The sequence below is a fragment of the Hippopotamus amphibius genome, chromosome X (genome assembly GCF_030028045.1).
Source record: "Hippopotamus amphibius kiboko isolate mHipAmp2 chromosome X, mHipAmp2.hap2, whole genome shotgun sequence".
NCBI classification, from domain to species: Eukaryota; Metazoa; Chordata; class Mammalia; order Artiodactyla; family Hippopotamidae; genus Hippopotamus; species Hippopotamus amphibius.
The window spans coordinates 83213367-83233464 of record NC_080203.1 but is presented as its reverse complement, the minus strand read 5'-3'; the positions used below and the strand labels follow the sequence as shown (position 1 = coordinate 83233464).

At 38.0% G+C, this 20098-nt stretch overlaps 1 protein-coding gene and 1 pseudogene across 1 annotated transcript in view; one reads left to right on the top strand and one right to left on the bottom strand.

Moving 5' to 3' along the window:
* MTMR8 (myotubularin related protein 8) overlaps nucleotides 1–20098 on the bottom strand; it is a 176201-nt gene that overhangs the window by 111388 nt on the left and 44715 nt on the right. The gene's annotated exons all lie outside the window — the stretch shown is intronic.
* LOC130841973 (short coiled-coil protein B-like) lies at nucleotides 12626–12874 on the top strand (annotated as a pseudogene).

Here is a 20098-nt window from a genome sequence, read left to right as displayed (position 1 = left end):
GCACTTGAGAGGAAAGTGTATTCTGGATGGAATGTCCTATAAATGTCAGTTAAGTCCATGTGGTCTAAATGTGTCATTTAAAGCCTGTGTTTCCTTATTTATTTTCTGTCTGGATTATCTGTCCATTGGTGTAATGGTGTGTTAGTCTCCTACTATTATTGTGTTATTGTGGATTTCCCTTTTTGTGGTTGTTACCATTTGCATTATGTATTTAGGTGCTCCTATGTTGGGTGCATAAATATTTACAATTGTTATATCTTCTTCTTGGATTGATCCTTTGAGCATTATGTAATGTCCTTTCTTGTCTCTTGTAATAGTCTTTATTTTAAAGTCTAATTTGTCAATATGAGTATTGCTCCTCCAGCTTTCTTTTCACTTCCATTTGCTTGGAATATACTTTTCCATACCCTCACTTTCAGTCTGTATGTGTCTCTAGGTCTGAAGTGGGTTTCTTGTAGACAGCATATAGAAGGGTCTTGTTTTATATCCATTCAGCCAGTCTGTGTATTTTGGTTGGAGCATTTATTATATTTACATTTAAGTTGATTATTGACATGTATGTTCCTATTCCCATTTTCTTAATTGTTTTCGGTTTGTTTTTGTAGGTGTTTTCCTTCTCTTGTGTTTCCTACGGAGAGAAGTTCCTTTAGCAATTGTTTTAAAGCTGGTTTGGTGGTGCTGAGTTCTCTTAACTTTTGCTTGTTTGTAAATTTTTTGATTTCTCTGTCGAATATGAATGAGATTCTTGCTGGGTAGAGTATTCATGGCAGTAGGTGTTTCTATTTCAAGACTTTAAATATATGCTCCCTTCTGGCCTGCAGAGTTTCTGCAAAAGATCAGCTTTTATCCTTATGGGGTTTCCCTTTTATGTTTTTTGTTGCTTTTCTTTTGCTTCTTTTAATATTTTACTTTGTGTTTAACATTTGTTAGTTTGATTAACATGTGCCTCAGTGTGTTCCTCCTTTGGTTTATTCTGTGTGGGACACTCTGAGCTTCTTGGACTTGACTATTTCCTTTCTCATGTTTGGGAAGTTTTCAACTATAATCTCTTCAAACATTTTCTCAGACCCTTTCTTTTCTTCTTCATCCTCTGGGATGCCTATGATTTGAATGTCCCTGAGGTCTCTGAGACTGTCCTCCATTCTTTTTATTCTTTTTACTTTTTTCTTGCTCTGTGGCAGTTATTTCCACTAGTCTATCTTCCAGCTGACTTGCTCATTCTTCTGCCTCAGTTATTCTGCTGTTTCTTCCATCTAGAGTATTTTTAATTTCAGTCATTGTGCTTTTCATTACTGTTTGTTTGCTCTTTAGTTCTTCTAGGTCCTGATTAAATGTTTCTTGTAATTTCTCTGCTTTGTTTTCAAGATTTTGGATCTTCTTTACTATCATTACTCTGAATTCTTTTTCAGGCAGTTTTCCTAGTTCCTCTTCATTTATTTGGTCTTGTGGGTTTTTATTTTGCTTCTTTGCCTGCAAGATGCTTCCATTTTCTCTTTTTGTCTAATTTACAGTATTTGAGACCTCCTTTCCCTAGGCTGCTTAGTCACATTTCCTCTTGCTTCTGTTCTCTGCCCCTTGTGGTGGGGTTGGTCCAGTGTCTTCAGTAGGATTCCTGATGGTAGGGACTGGTTCCTGCATTCTGCTGGGTGGATCTGAGTCTTTTCCCTCTGATGAGCAGGGCCGTCTCAGGTGGTTTGTTTTCAGTTATCTGTGAGCTTAGTATGACTTTAGATAGTCTGTATTCTCATGGGTGGGTTTCTATTCCTGTCTTGTTTGTAGCTTGGTGTGAGTAATCCAGCACTGACAGTTGTAGGCAGTCAGGCGAAGCCAGGTCTTAGACTTTGATATAGGCCTCTGTGAGAGCTCTCTATGATTAATATTCCCTGTGGCCAGGGACTCTCTAGTGGTCCAGTTACTTGGACTCAGTGCTCCCTTCCCAGAGCCTCAGGCCCAACTTCTGGTTGAGGAATTAAGACCCCACAGGTTGCCCATCCTGGCAATAAAAGGGATTAAAAGACTAACCTGGCTTCAAACTAATGGTAAAAAGTTAAATCAAACAAACCAATACTGAAACAAGGATACAGATACACTCAAAATAGAAACAAAAACAGAACCCAATAAAACGTAAAGCATCAGAACAACCAGACAAAAGAATCTCAGGATGAAATTAGACAATTAAAAAGAAAACCAGCAAAACTCAAAACTGAAAAACAAAACCAAAGCAGTGTGCCAAGTGAAGACTGATGCAAAAAAACAAAACAAACTGACAAGAATGATTTTAAAAAAAAAGAGAGAAAGCAGAAAGAAGACAGAATAACAGAAGAGCAATGTAAAAGTGGAAATATATAAAAAATTATAAAGAAAAAAAATGACAAAGAAAACCCCAGAAGAATTGTGAAAACAAGGGCCAAATATAACAGGGACCAAACACAAACAAGGACCAAATATAAAAAAGAGCAAGAGAACAACCAGATAGATTGAAGATCCCCAAAATGAAATCAAACAATTAGAATTAGAACTAAGATAAAGACAAAACCTAAAATCAAAAGCCAAAGCAGTGTGTCAACTGAAGAATAAAGCAAGGAAACACAGCAGACCAATAATAATGATTAAAACTATAATAAGATAATAAAATAAAATAAAATAAAATAAAATAAAGGGCTAAAACAGAGCAAGAGAAAAGCATAACATAAACGGGAATATAAAAACAAAAAAATAGAAATGCACTAAAGTTAAAGAAGATAAGGGAAGAAAAGATGGCAGTGAAGTAAAAGGATGTGGAATCCATCCCTCTCCACAGATGCATTGGGGATGCACCAAAAGATACAACAATTCCCACAGAGAACCAACTGAACACCAGCAGATGACCTCGACACCAAAAAGGACTGCAAGGATCCCGACATAACATGTAGGGAGGCATCTACGACGGCTCAAAGAGGGTGAAGCGGTGGAGCTGTGGCAGAGGGGAGGGAGTGAGAAACACACGGAGAGTCCGCACCAGAGCTCAGCATTCCTGGACTGAGATGTTGATTCACAGATGAACAGAGGGTCCGGGAGCAGGAGTGTGGGAATTGGAGAGCTGGTTCAGTGTGAGAAAAATTGTTGCCAGTAAGGTGATGGACCAAGAGGACAGGAGGGAAGAGGTCCAAGGCGAGGAGTACCTGCCCCTGAGAGCTGCCCAGCCATGATGCCAGCTGGATGCTGCAGGCTCACGGGCAGGGGGAGGAGCCGCAGGCATAGCCTCTCTCTCTCTTTCGGCACCTGCATTCGGCAGTGGAGGGACCCCCTGTGGGCCACCTCAGGACCTCAGGGCTAGCTTAAAATGCCTTGGAATGCCAGAAGCAGGGAGGCTGCCAAGAAAAAAAAACCCCAAGAGAGGCCCAACTCTGAGACTTTCTCTTTACACTGCAGCCACCGGCGTCCCTCTGCAACAGGCACCTCCAAGCCCGACTGAAACAACAGTGAGCAACTGCTCACTCACTCCCAGGGGAAGGAGCCAATATTGTACCCTCTCCCTCCCCACACACCAATGCTTACAGATGAACAATAAAGGAAGCTCTGCTGGTCACAGAATAATACAAAAAACCCAAGGCAAAGAAAAGGACACTTACAGATGAGACTCTAAGGAAACAGAAATATTGGTATCAATCCTATTGAACTGGTCCATTCTGAAATCAGTTCTGTTTTTGCTTCTTTTTCTTTCTCTTTTTTTTTCCTTTATTAATTATGATCTTAGTCCTAAGGGATCTACAAGTTTTATAACATATATTTTTTTCAATTCTATTTTTTATTCTATTTTTATTTTTTTACCTTTTTATATACTTCTATTTCTAGCTAAGTTTTTGGTAGTACGGACAATATATCTCTCATACCTTGCTTTCATCTCTATCTTTTACACATTTCAATTCCTTTCTTTTTATCTGCATATTTCCAGTCACACTACGCTCTTCTGTTGCCCTGTCTTCCATCCACTTTTAGTTTATTTTATCTTAACATACTTATAAGCAACACTATCGATCTGCTCAGACTCCTTGCTCTATTCTCCAGATGACACACTGCCTTGGTATTTAATATTAGGTTTTTGTCTTTATCTTAGTTCTTAGTACAATTGTTTAATTTCATTCTGAGAATCTCCATTCTGTCTGGTGGTACTCTACCTCTTTTTTATATTTGATCCTAGCTTACAATATCTCCCTGGATTAGTGTTTGTATGTGTAAGGTGTTATTTGTTTCTTTTTGCTTTTGTTTCTGTTTTGTTCTGTTTTGGTTTTCAAATTCTGTTGGTTTTCATTTGAATATCTGATAGCATACTAGGGTGCTTCTTCTGTCAGGTCTTTCCAGAGCCTTATGTCATAATGGATTCAGTAATTGTGTGTCTTATACATGCATGTGTTTCCTAGACTTAGTATTTGTTTAACCTGATACTCAGACATTAGTCTGGGCCTTGGACAGTCTTCTATAAACACCTCTATTGCTGGGACAAGCAACCCCAGAAGTTTGGACAATCATGAGGAAACAACGAAACACCATGCAGGCAAACGAGCAGGAAAAAAACCCACAAGACCAAATAAATGAAGAGGAAATAGGAAAAATGCCTGAAAAAGAATTCAGACTTGACGTCAAGGAAGGGAGGGAATATGGGGATATGTGTATAAAAACAGTTGATTGAACCTGGTGTACCCCCCAAAAAAATAAAATAAAATAAAAAAAAAAAAAAAAAAGAATTCAGACTAATGATAGTAAAAATGATACAAAATCTCAATAACAAAATAGAGAAAGTACAAGAAATAGTTCATAAGAACTCAGAAAAACAAACAGCAATGGATAACAAAATAACAGAAATTAAAAATACTCTAGATGATATAGCCAGCTGTATGACTGAGGCAGAATAACAAATAAGTGAGTTGGAAGATAGAATGGGGGAAATAACTGCCACAGAGCAGGAAAAAGAAAAAAGAATAAAAAGATTAGAAGACAGTCTCAGAGACCTCAGTGATAACATTAAGCATACCAACATTTAAATTATAGGTTTCCCACAAGAGGAAGAAGAAAGAACGTGTCTGAGAAAATATTTGAAGAGGTTATAGTGGAAAACTTCCCCAACATGGGAAAGGAAATAATTAACCAAGTCCAAGAGGCACAGAGAGTCCCATACACAATAAACGCAAGGAGAAATACACCAAGGCACATATTAATCAAACTAATGACAATTAAACACAAAGAAAAAATATTAAAAGCAGCAAGAGAAAAGCAACAAATAACATATAAGGGAAAACCCATATGGATAACAGCTGACCTTTCTACAGAAACTCTGTAGGCCAGAAGGGAATGGCAGGATATACTGAAAGTCCTGAAAGAGAGAAACCTACAGCCAAGAATACTCTACCCAGCAAGAATCTCATTCAGATGTGATGGAGAAATGAAAAGCTTTACACACAAGCAAAAGTTAAGAGAATTCAGCACCACCAAACCAGCCTTACAACAAGTGCTAAAAGAATTTCTCTAAGTAGGAAACACAAGAAAAAGAAAACACCTACAAACACAAATACAAAACAATTAAGAAAATGGGAATAAGAACACACATGTCAGTAATCACCTTAAATGTAAATAGATTAAATGCTCCAACCAAAAGACACAAACTGGCTGAATGGATACAAAAACAAGACCCTTCTATATGCTGCCTACAAGAAACCCACTTCAGACCAAGGGATACATATAGACTGAAAGGAAAGGGATGGAAAAAGATATTCCATGCAAATGGAAGTCAAAAGAAAGCTAGAGTAGCAGTATTCATATCAGAAATATTAGACTGTAAAGTAAAGACTATTACCAGAGACAAGGAAGGACACTACATAATGATCAAGGGATCCATTGAAGAAGAACATATCACAATGGTAAATATCTATGCACCGAACATAATAGCACCTCAATACATAAGGCAAATGCTAACAGCCATAAAAGGGGACATTGAAAGTAACACAATAATAGTGGGAGACTTGAACACCCCACTTACATCAATGGATAGATCATACAAACAGAAAATAAATAAAGACACCCAAGCTTTAAATGGCACATTAGGCCACCTTGACTTAATTGATATTTATAGCACATTCCATCCAAAAACGACAGAATACACTTTCTTCTCAAGTGTACATGGAACATTTTCCAGGATAGATCACATCTTGGGTCACAAATCAAATCTCAGCAAATTCAAGAAAATTGAAATCATATCAAGCTTCTTCTTACACAACAAGGCCATGAGACTAGATATCAATTACAGGAAAAAAACTGCAAAAAATACAAACACATGGAGGCTAAACAATTCACTCTTAAACAACCAAGAAATCATTAAAGAAATCAAAGAGGAAATCAAAAAATATCTAGAAACAAATGATAATGAAAACAAAACAACCCAAAACCTATGGGACACAGCAAAAGCAGTTCTAAGAGGGAAGTTTATAGCAATAAAGTCCTACCTTAAGAAACAAGAAAAATATCGAATAAAGAACCTAACCTTACACCTAAAACAATTAGAAAAAGAAGAACAAGGAAACCCCAAAGTGAGAAGAAGGAAAGAAATCATAAAGATCAGATGAGAAATAAATGAAAAAGAAAGGAAGGAAGCAATAGCAAAAATTATTAACTAAAACTAAAAGCTGATTCTTTGAGAAGATTAACAACATTGATAAACCATTAGTGAGACTCATGAAGAAGAAAAGGGAGAAGATGCAAATCAACAGAATTAGAAATGAAGAAGGAGAAGTAACAACAGACACCTCAGAAATACAAAGGATAATGAGGCACTACTACAAGCAACTATATGCCAAAAAATTGGAAAACCTGGAAGAAATGGATAAATTCTTAGAAAAATACAATCTTCCAAGATTGAACCAGGAAATAATAGAAACTATGAACAGACCAATCACAAGTACTGAAACTGAGGCAGTGATTAAAAAATCTCCCAACTAACAAAAGCCCAGGGCCAGATGGATTCACAGGCAAATTCTATCAAACATTTAGAGAAGAGCTAACATCTATCCTTCTCAAACTTTTCCAAAATACAGCAGAGGGAGAAACACTCCCAAACTCACTCTACGAGGCCACCATCACCCTGATACCAAATCCAGGCAAAGATGTCACAAAAAAAGAAAATTACAGACCAATATGACTGATGAATATAGATGCAAAAATCCTCAACAAAATACTAGCTAACAGAATCCAACAGCACATTAAAAAAATCATACACCATGATCAAGTGGGGTTTATCCCTGGGATGCAAGGATTCTTCAATATACACAAATCAATCAATGTGATACATCATATCAACAAATTGAAGGATAAAAACCATATGATAATCTCAATAGAGGCAGAAAAAGCTTTTGACAAAATTGAACATCCGCTTATGAGAAAAGCTCTCCAGAAAATGGGCATAGAAGGAAATTACCTCAACATAATAGAAGCCATATATGAGAAACCAAAAGCCAACATCGTTCTCAATGGGGAAAATCTGAAAGAATTCCCTCTAAGAACAAGAACAAGACAAGGGTGTCCACTCTCACCATAATTATTCAACATAGTTTTGGAAGTTTTAGCCACAGCAATCAGAGAAGAAAAAGAAATCAAAGGAATCCAAATTGGAAAAGAAGAAGTAAAATTGTCACTCTTTGCAGATGACATGATATTATATATAGAAAACCCTAAAGACTCTACCAGAAAACTGCTAGCACTAATTGGTGAGTTTAGTAAAGTAGCAGGACACAAAATTAATGCACAGAAATCTCTTGCATTCCTATACACTAACAACAGAAGAGCAGAAAGAGAAATTAAGGAAACTCTCCCATTTACCACTGCAACAAAAAAATAAAATACCTAGGAATAAACCTGCCTAAGGAGGCAAAAGATCTGTATGCAGAAAACTTTAAGATACTGATGAAAGAAATCAAAGACGACACAAACAGATGGAGGGACATACCATGTTCCTGGATTGGAAGAATCAACATTGTGAAAATGACTGTACTACCCAAAGCAATTTACAGATTCAATGCAATCCCGATCAAATTACCAATGGCATTTTTCACAGAACTAGAGCAAGAAATCTTACGATTTGTATGGAAACGCAAAAGACCCCGAATAGCCAAAGCAATCTTGAGAAGGAAAAATGGAGTTGGTGGAATCAGGCTTCCTGACTTCAAACTATACTACAAGGCCATAGTGATCAAGACAGTATGGTACTGGCACAAAAATAGAAAGGAAGATCAATGGAAGAGAATAGAGAACTCAGAGGTAAGCCCAAACACATAGGGGCACCTTATCTTTGACAAAGGAGACACGAATATACAATGGAAAAAAGACAGCCTCTTCAATAAGTGGTGCTGGGACAATTGGACAGCAACATGTAAAAGAATGAAATTAGAACACTCCCTAACACCATACACAAAAATAAACTCAACATGGATTAAAGACCTACATGTAAGGCCAGACACTATAAAACTCCTAGAGGAAAACATAGTCAGAACACTCTATGACGTCCATCAAAACAAGATCTTTTTTGACCCACCTCCTAGAATCAATGAAATAAAATCAAGAATAAACAAATGGGACGTAATGAAAACTAAAAGCTTTTGCACAGCAAAAGAAACCATAAACAAGACTAGAAGGCAACCCTCCGAGTGGGAAAAAATAGTTGCCTATGGAACAACAGACAAAGGATTAACCTCCAAAATATACAAGCAGGTCATGCAGCTTAATACCAAAAAAGCAAATAACCCAATCCACAAATGGGCAGAAGACCTAAATAGACATTTCTCCAAAGAAAACATACAGATGGCCAACAAACACATGAAAAGATGCTCAACATCACTAGTCATCAGAGAAATGCAAGTCAAAGCCACAATGAGGTATCACCTCACACTGGTCAGAATGGCCATCATCACAAAATCTGGAAACAACAAATGTTGGAGAGGGTTGGAGAAAAGGGAACTCTCCTGCACTGTGGGTGGGAATGTAAGTTGGTACAGCCACTATGGAAAACAGTTTGGAAGTTCCTTGAAAAAGTAAAAATAGAACTACCATATGATCCAGTAATCCCACTACTGGGCATATACCCAGAGAAAACCATAATCCAAAAAGAAACTTGTACCATCATGTTTATTGCAGCACTATTTACAATAGCCAGGACATGGAAGTAACCTAAATGCCCATCAACAAATGAATGGATACAGAAGATGTGGCATATATATACAATGGAATATTACTCAGCTATAAAAAGGAATGAGATGGAGCTATATGTGATGAGGTGGATAGACCTAGAGTCTGTCATACAGAGTGAAGTAAGCCAGAAAGAGAAAGATAAATATTGTATGCTAACTCATATATATGGAATCTAAAAATGGTACTGATGAACTCAGTGACAAGACAAGAACAAGGACGCAGATGCAGAGAATGGACTGGAGAAGTCAAGATTTGGTGGTGGCGGCGGATGAATGGGATGCTGAGATGAAGTGATAGAGTAGCGTAGACATATATATACTACCAACTGTAAAATAGATAGCCAATGGGAAGTTGTTGTATTACAAAGGGAGTTCAACTCAAGGATGGGTGATGCCTTAGAGGACTGGGATGGGGAGTGTGGGAGGCAGTCAAGGGAGGTAGGGAATACGGGGATATGTGTATAAATACAGATGATTGAACTTGGTGTACCTCAAAAAAATAATTAAATAAATAAATAAAATGAGAAAAAAAGAAAAAAAGATAAAGAAGACAACAAAGGTAGGGGAAAAGAACACAACAGAGAATCCAACAAGGAATAGAAATATATTAAAAGAATAACAATAAAAATGAAAGTAAAAAATAGAGTAAAAAATGATATAAAACAAGAAGATAGCATCAGACTAAAATCATAATTAAAAAAAAAACAGAACTAACAATAGACTGAATCAAAGCAACAGTATTATTAATAATAATTCTGTTTCCTTGGGGTCTCAGCTGTAAGTGTCCTTGTATGTGCCTTTAGCCTCAGACCACCTTCGCCTCCCCAGGAGGCCCTCCTCTGCCTCTGCGTTAGACTTTGGACCTGCTGTGGCCCTTATGGGGCCCACTTAGCCTCTGGTCTGGCCCAATTCCTGCATGTGCTTGCTCCCAAAGTCCACAGCTCCCAGAGATAGTTTTTCATTTGCAGGAACGTTAACTGTCTACTCAGATATTGCAAAGACAAAGGGTCTACCTAGATGATTATGGGGATTTAGTCTGAAGCTTCTATAGATGATGGAAAGATTTTAGAGCCTCTTCCTTAGTCTCCCTGTCCCTGCCATTTATCTTTGGTTTTGTCCCCGCTTCTGTGTGTGGCCCAACTACAGGATTCTAGTCCTGAGGCTGCCTTGGAGCTCTTGAGTCTGCCTCAGTGAGGGCTTCCTTTATTATTCATCTGCAGGCACTGGCATGTTGGGAGAGTGAGGCTATGATAGTGGGTCCTCTCCCTGCACGTGACTCAGCAGTAGTGCCCTGCTTGGATCGCGGGAGCCCCAGCGGTGACAACAAATGCACAGGGATGCCAGTGGCTGCAGGTGTAGGTAATCTAGCCTTAATGAGGTTCTTTACTGGTGCCCAGTGTAAGGTGCATGAAGGCAAGCCCTCAGGGTTTTTTTTTTTTGTATTACTCTGCACCTAGCAGAGCTTCCTTTATTGTTCATCTACAGCTGCTGGCATGTGGGGAGAGAGAGGGTACGATAGTGGCTCCTCCCCCTGCATGTGACTCAGCAATAGTGCCCTGCTACCATGGCAGCCCAGTTTTCCCTGGTAGGCATTCCCTGCTGCAGATTTCTTCCCTCCTGTCGCCTAGGGCCATCTCCCCACAGCCAACAATAGTTCTCACCCTGGGCCAGTTCTCCAGTTCCCGCATTCCAGCTCCCAGACCCCCTGTACTGCTGTGAACCCATGTCTCAGTCCAGGACACACACAGCCATGGTACAGACCAGACCGTCTGTGTGTTTATCACTCTTTCCCATCTGCCACAGATTGGCCACTTCACCCTATTTGGACAGCCCCAAATGCCTCCCTTCTGACCCAATCAAATTCCCACTGGAGAGGGGGGTTTCCCCATCAGATAAGGGGGGCTTCCCCAAATTCAGGAACCTCTCCTCTGCTTCAGCTCCCATGTACTGGGGTGCAGGTTACATCCCTTTTTTTCTCCTCCTCTTCTTCCTCTCTTTTTTTTGTCCTACCCCATTATGTTGGGATCTTTATTGTCCTTTCTGGTGTCCAAGGTCTTCTACTAGTGTTCAGCTGGTTTTCTGTGAGAACTGTTGCATCTATTGTTGTATTCCTGATGCATCTGTGGAGAGAAACACACTCCACGTCCTTCTACTCTGCCGCCATCTTTCTCCTATTGCAGATAATTTTTGACTCACCCTCACATAAATGGAAAGAAAAAGTTTTTGAAGGAAATTGAGTGCTACTCCAGTAGACACATGAATGACAAGAAGGCTAAACAGTCTTATTGCTAATATGGAGAAAGTTGGAGTAGTCTGAATAGAAGATCAAGCCAGCCACAACCTTCCCTAAATCCAAAGCCTAATCCAGGGCAAGACTCTAACTCTCTTCAATTCTACAAAGGCTGAGAGAGGTGAGGAAGCTGCAGAAAAGAGTGAAACTAGCAGAGGTTGGTTCATGAGATCCAAGGAAGGAAGCCATCTCTGTAACATGAAACTGCAAGTGAAGCAGCATGTGTTAATGTAGAAGCTGCTGCAAGTTATCCAAAAGATCTAGCTAAGATAATAAATAAAGGTGGCTACACTAAACAATAGATCTTCAGTGGAGATGAAACAGCCTTATATTGGAAGACAATGCTATCTAGGACCTACTAGAAAGAAGTCCATGCCTGGCTTCAGATTTCAGAGGACATGCTGACTCTCCTGTTAGGGTCTAATGCAAGTGGTGATTTTAAATTGAAGTCAATGTTTACTTACCATTCCAAAAATCCTAGGGACCTTAAGCATTATGCTAAGTATACTCTGTGCTCTATAAATGGAACAAAAAAGCCTGGACAATAGCACATCTGTTTACAATATGGTTCACTGAATATTTTAAGCCCACTATTCAGACCTTTTACTCAGAAAAAGATTCCTTTCAAAATATTATTGCTCAGGGACTTCCTAGGTGGTACAGTGGTTAAGAATCTGCCTGCAGTGGACACAGGTTCAATCCCTGCTCTGGGAAGATTCCACATGCTGTGGAGCAACTAAGTCCATGTGCCACAACTATTGGGGCTGCGATCTAGAGCCCGTGAGCCACAACTATTGAGCCCATGTGCCGCAACTACTGGAGCCCACGCACCTAGAGCCTGTGCTCCACAGCAAGAGGAACCACAGCAATGAGGAGCCTGTGCACCACAACAAAGAGTAGCCCCCACTTGCCACAACTAGAGAAAGCCCATGTGCAGCAACGAAGACCCAACACAGCCAATAAATAAATAAATAATTAATTAAAAAAAATATTATTGCTCAGGTGCCAGTTGGTCCAAGTGTCCAGGCCTGAGGCGTCCTCCCAATCCTTCCCACTGATGGCATCTCAAACAGCAGACCATTCATCAAGAACTTTGTATTCAAGACCCCAAAGTTTGTTGATGAAGATGATGAATGCTGACATGGATGCAGCTGATGCTGAAAATAAGGTGGAACTGGAGGAAAAAACACGACTTATTAATCAGGTGTTGGAATTCCAACACACACTTGAAGATCTCTCTGCGAGAGTAGATGCAGTTTAGGAAGAAAATCTGAAGCTAAAATCAGAAAACCAAGTTCTTGGACAATATATAGAAAACCTCATGTCAGCTTCCAGTGTTTTTCAAACAGCTGACACACAAAGGAAAAGAAAGTAAGGGATTGATATTCTTTATGTCTTATGGAATTGCTGATCTTTTTTCTTTAAAACTTGGACAGATTCCAAAAGTTATAATACTTTTGTTTGTGGCTTCACTGAGTATTTATGAAGATAATGTCAGACCTAGGCAAATTTAAGAACTTAATAGAAGACTTCCATGAGTTCGTGTATTAATTTAGTCTATGAAAACATGCAAATGTATTATCGAGACTTTGTGATTAGAAATGCATATATTTATGAAATTTGAAAATGAATTTTATATCAAATTTGCTTTCATTTATAGGTTTAGCATTGTCTTTTATTATAGGCACAGAGATACAAGAAAATAACCACCATGTTGTGAAAAAGTGACCAAAATCATATACTGAATGCACAGCTTTATGCACCCTGTCCACCATGGTGTGCCTCTTCTCCATTTGCTTTCTTCCCATTTTCCTTCCCCTAAGGAAAAAATTGGTTTCACATTTGTAAAAAGTAATTTCAGTAGTTAATCATCTAGGAGAGTAACCTGAACTCTAAACTGTTGAAACTTAACCAAAATAAGATACTTTCTCAGTTAGGTCTTATTTGTTACATTTAGTAATAAGATAGGATAGTTGTTTTCTCTTTAATCAATTGAATACAGACACTGTAAAAACAAAGATTTTTCTTTCATACTGAATGATCATACTGGGAAGATTTGTTGTTAAAACTTCCTTTGCAAAAAATAACTCACTTGGGGGCTTCCTAGGTGGCGTAGTGGTTAAGAATCCGCCTGCCAATGCAGGGGACATGGGTTCAATCCCTGCTCCAGGAAGATCCCACATGCCATGGAGCAACTAAGTCCATGCGCCACACACACAAAAAAATAAAAATAAAAATAACCCACTTGGTATCTGAAAAGATGAGCTCTGGTTGTGTGTATGTTTGAAATAGAACATTTTGAGGAAAAGTAGAAATAGGGTGGGAAAAAGTAACTGGTAAGTACTTGTAACCAACTCCAAATATTTTTACTCAAGTTTTATGTTATCTCTAGCACAGGTTAGATTCGGAGGGGGGCAGAACATATAAGAAAATGGATTAAGTTTGGCTAACCTTAGTAAACAACACCTGGAAGAGAATAAAATTTGGTCCCAGGTTTATTTGTAGTACCCAGCAGATCATCTTTGCAAAATCCCTTAAGAGTGTATTGGTATCAGAATCATGAATAATATGGAAGAGTTTTACATGCATACTAATTGATGCTTTCTCAGTATTTTATCACACTACTTCTTCCAGAATTTTCTGTAAATCCAGCTATTGGTTTTCAGAATTTCAGTCATGTAACAGTTTTTTTTTTTTTTTTTTTACTTTGTAGATTCCATTTGGTAAGGAAATCAGTATCAGAAGTAATATTAAAATGTTAAATAGGAAAAGAGATCCATTAATATAGTTTATGGTTATTAAATTTAGGCTAACCATGGAATAATGTTATGTCTGTATTGGTGTAAGATTTGATGACTTTAGCTGTATGACTATATAATAGTTATAATGCAAACATTTTGCATCCCTTTGTGATCTAATTTTCAAACATTTAAAATTGTCTTGCAGTTATGCTTTGCTGTTTAATAAAAAGTTCTTTCAAAAAATATATTATTGCTCACTGACAATGCACCTGGTCACCCAAGAGCTCTGATGAATGTGTATGAGATTAATGTTGTTTTATGCTTGCTAACACAACATCTATTCTGCAGCCCATGTATTAAGGAGTCATTTCGACTTTCAGGTCTTATTATTTAAGAAATATATTTTGTAAGGCTATAACTGCCATAGACAGTGATTCCTCTGATGGATCTGGTCAAAGTACTCGTAAATGGAAATCCTTCTGGAAAGGATTCACCATTCTAGATGCCATTAAGAATATTCATGATTCATGGAAGAGATCAAAATAGAGTTTGGAAGAAATTGATTCTAACCATCATGGATGACTTTGAGGGGTTCAAGACTTCAGTGGAAGAAGTAACTGCAAATTTGATGGAAATATCAAGAAAACTAGAATTTGAAGTGGAGGCTAAAGATGTGACAATTATCATATTAAGTAGAATAAGTCAGACAGAGAAAAACAAATATTATATGATATCACTTACATGTTGAATCTTAAAAAATGATACAAATGAACTTATTTACAAAACAGAAATCAACTCAGAAATAGAAGTCAAACTTATGGTTACCAAAGGGGATAGCAACCAAGGGAGAGAGATAAATTAGGAGTTTGGCATTAACATATACAAACTACTACATATAAAATAGGTAAACAACAAGTGCCTACTATATAGCACAGGAAATTATACTCAGTATCTTGTAATAACTTATTGTGGAAACAAATCTGAAAAAGAATATATGTATGTATGTATACCTGAATCACTTTGCTGTACACTTGAAACTAACACATTGTAAATTAACTATACTTCAATAAAAGAGAAAAAAAATACCAAAAAAGATATGATTGAATTTTTGCAATCTCATGATAAAACTTTAATGAAGGAGGAGTTGCTTCTTATGGATGAGCGAAGAAAGTGGTTTCTGAAAATGGAATCTACTCTTGGTGAAGGAGCTGTGAAGATTGTTGAAATTACAGCAAAGGATTTAGAATATTACATAAATTTAGTTGTTAAACAGCAGCAGGATTTGAGAGATTGACTTTAATTGTGAAAGAAGTTCTAACGTGCGTAATATGCTATCAAACACCACTTCATGCTATAGAGAAATTGTTCGTGAAAGAGTCAATCGATGTGGCAGACTTCATTGTTGTCTTATTTTAAGAAATTGCCACAGCCACCCCAATCTTCAGCAACCCTGATAAGTCAGCAGCCACCAGCATTGAGGCAAGGAGATTGTGAATTGCTGAAGGCTCAGATTATGTTTAGCAATTTTTAAATAATAAAATATACTTAAATTAAGGTATGTACATTGTTTTTTCATACATATTGCTATCACACACTTAATAGACTACGGTATATTGTAAACATAATTTTAGATGCACTGAGAAACCAAAAAGATTCATATGACTTGCTTTATTGTGATATTCATTTCATTGCTGTGGCCTAGAACAATATCTCTGAGGTATGATTGTAAATAAAATAAAAGGTGGCCTTGCATTGATCAGTGATAGTAATGTACCGTGAGTGAGATGCATGTGATGAATTCAATCCTATACATCTGAGGTTAAAAAAAAAAGACAAACAAAAAAGCCACCTTTCCTTTTCAGAAATATGGGAAATAATCTTAGACGATTAAGTGGTATTCTATAATGCTGGCCTCTTTACCTCATCTGCACTCATGATTGAGCTCATGTTTCTAACATATGTACCTCTACATCCTTAGGCATTGTGATTTTCATTTAAAAAGGGATAAAAGGAGAAATGCCTGAGGTCACATCAAAACATAAAACAAAATCCCCAGCCTGATGCTCTTTTCACTTCACATATTCTCATGGCCACATCCAGGAGGCATTAGCCAAAATTGGGTCAATGTGACAAATTACTATGCAGGAAAATTGCATATGGCTAAAAGGGATGACACAGAGATTGTATCACCTCTTTTCCTAGAGACATTTATGAACAGTATAGCGATTTACCTACTGGAGACTTGATTTTTTTCTTACAACTCTGTGCTTTAATAAAGAGAATATCATAAATATCAAAGACTCCCTCATGCTACTCCATTATAGTCACATCCACCCTTCTCCACCTACCTATCCCTAACTCTTGGCAACCACTAATCTAATCTGTTCTCAATCCCAACAATTTTATTTTTAAAGAATGTTATGTAAATAATTATTCAGGGTATAACATTTTAAGATTGGTTTTATTCATTCAGCATAATTTGCTTAAAATCCATCCAAGGTTTGCATATATCAACACTTTGTTTCTTTTTATTGATGAGCAGTATTCCAATTGTATGGATGCATCAGAATGTGTTTAACCACCCATTCACTCAAAGACATGTGAGTAATTTTCAGTTTGGGGCTATTACAAATAAAGAACATTCATAAACACGTTTCTGAGTGAAAATAAGTTTCCATTTCTCTGGAATAAATGGCCAAGAATTCAATGGCTTAGTATTTTTTATAACAAACTAAAGTGCATACACATACAGCTAAAGGAAAAGGATATATTTCATTGTCAGACATAATAATTCTCAGAGCCTTGGCCAATCAATCCACAGACCCTAATTATAGCTATTTAGTGGATATGTTCCAGGTCAACAAAGGGAACAAAGAGAGAAAAAGATACTAAGTACTGTGCTATACTCTACATGTGTTATCTTATTTAATCCTCAAAATAACCCTGTAAGATAAGTGTTATTGTTAGTTACACTTCATATATGTGGAAATTGGGCTCAGATAGGTTTATTAACTTGTCTAAGACCACACAGAAAAGTGGCAAGAACCTTCAGGCAAGCAAGAACCCACACTCTTAACCATTACACTATACTGCCACAGACTAATTAACTGAGTTTGGTTGGGGAGAGGAAGGGAACTGTCTTAATCCATTCAGGCTGCTAAAACAAAATACAAAGACTGGGTAGCTTATAAACAGCATAAATTGATCTCTCACAGTTTTGGAGGCTGAGACGTCCAAGATCAAGGTGCCAACATGGTCAGGAGAGAACCCTTTTCCAGGTCATCTACTTCTTGTTGTGTCTTCACATGGTGGAAGGGGTGAGGAATTCTTCTAGGGCTTCTTTTATAAGGGCACTATTCCCAATCAATAGGGCTTCACCCTCATGACTTAATCACCTCCCAAATATCCCACCTCCCAACACCAATCACCTTGGGTAAACTAGGACCCCACCATATAAACTTTGGGGGGACACAAACACTCAGACCATAGCACTAAATGTGCTTGAAGAAGGAAAGGAAACTGAAGACCTCCTCTGCCTATGGCTTTCTCTCTAAAACAGAAAATGAGGGTACTGAAACTGTGGTAAAGGCATGGAGGCTAAGGGAAGAAACAAAGATACCCAAACCAAAGTGTAGTCCATTCTTTTTTGGCAAGGACAGATTAGGAAAGACAAGGTAAGTAACACGAGAAACTCCCTGCCAATGTAACTAAATTTGAAGACTGCTGATCTATTGGGGGAATGGTACAGCCATAGGCCCAAGGAAAGAAGCTAAGTGTCCTCAGGAAGTTTTCTTCCAGCCAGGTATCTTGATACTCACTGCATCCCAGAGTCACATACCAGAGAAAATACAAACAACTGAAGCTAGATTTAATTCAATAATCCTTTATTGAATACCTACTATGTATCAGATCCTGTGCTAAGCCATGCTATGGGGAAGTAAAAGAAGAATGTATGAGACATGGTCCCTGAATCCCAATGAGTTCACAATTTCTTAATAACATACAAACATGGACCCAACTTGCTGTAATGCAAGACAGCCTGTGATAAATGCCAAAACTGAGGCATGACTAGAGCCTGGAGCAATCAGAGTTCCAAGTTTCAGAAAGATACATCTGGGAGACACTTAGAACCAAATTTTCAAAGGTTCCTTCACTCAACATTTCTTAAGCACCTACTATTTTCAAATCATGGAGTTAGGTGTTTCTGGGAAAATAAACAAGGCACAAACCCTGCATCCATCTATCCATTTGACAAATATTTATTTATTTATTTATTTATTTATTTATTTATTTATTTATTGGCTGTGTTGAGTCGGGTCTTCATTGCTGTGCATGGGCTTTCTCTAGTTGTGATGAGCAGGGGCTACTCTTTGCTGCAGTGCACAGGCTTCTCATTGTGGTGGCTTCTCTTGTGGAGCATGGGCTCTAGGCATGTGGGCTTCAGTAGTTGCAGAGCACAGGCTCAGTAGTTGTGGCACGTGGGCTCTAGAGCACAGGCTCAGTAGTTAGGGTGCATGGGCTTAGTTGTTCTGCGGCATGTGGGATATTCCCAGACCAGTGATCAAACCCGTGTCCCCTGCATTGACAGGCGGATTCTTAAACACTATACTACCAGTGAAGTCCCCATTTGATAAATATTTCTTGAGCATCTACTGTATGCCAGGCACTGCACCAAGTGTTATAGAATTAAAGATGCCTAAGCATGCTCTTTAAACAAGGAGTATTCAATTTTAATAGAAAAAGCACACATGTAAAACTGGAAATAAAAAGGTAGGTGTTGTGTGTAGTTATATACTTATTTATAAAGTATATAGAATTGCTACAGTAAATGGAGTGATCTTTGTCTAGGAAATGGGAGGCAACAAAGGGAGACTCTTCATAGAAGACTCAATACACAAACCTCAATCAGTATGCTGAAAGACAAGAAGGGATTCAGCAAATAAAGGAGTAGAGAAAGGAACAACATTCCAAGCACCATTGGGAGTACTGTGAAACAAGGAGCCAATCTAAAGTGGGAGTGGAGGAGTCAGGAAGTAAGTCTAGAGAGGCAGGCAGGGACCAGATTACAAAGAGTCCTGTATGCCAACTGAAGAAGCTTGTTAACTTGTAAAGGCAACTGGGAGGTAAAGACGGCATTTGCACTAAAGACTAACATGGTCACATTTGTGTTTTTGAAAGCTCATTCTGGCAGCAATGTAGAAATCAGATCAGAAGCAAGGCTCTTGTAGCTAGTAATCCATGTGAGAAAAGTTGAGTCTTTGAATACAAGAGTGGCAGTAGTTATATGCAGGAGAGGATGGATCAGAAGGATATTTAGAAGGAAAAACAGGGTTTGATGACTGACTAAACATGGGACATGAAGGAGAAAGAGGACTCTAATGTGACTCTCAGACTTAATGACTGGGTGGATGGTAGATGATGGTGTTATCACTATAATTGTAACCATTAAAGAAAAAATGGGATAGAGAATAACACTAAGTTTATTTTGAGACATGCAGATTTTAACATACCTGTGAGATTTTCAGTTGGAGATGGCCACTTACTGAATGTATGTTCAGATCTGGAAATCAGAAGAGTTATTTGGCCTGGAGAAAATCACTTGGAATTGCTAGTTCATGGTGATTTAAAATCATGGGCGATGGGATCACCAAGGAAATATCTATAGAATGACATGAAAGATAGCCAAAGATGGAACTCCATGGAGGCTACAACATGTATATTACAGCAGACAAATAGGGTCCAGCAAAAGAAAGAGAAGTAATGGTCAGAAGTACAAAAATAAACAAGAGAGAGAGTGGTCTCTTGGAAGCCAAAGGAATGGAAAGTTTCATGTAGGCTCAGGAAACTAAGAATTAAAT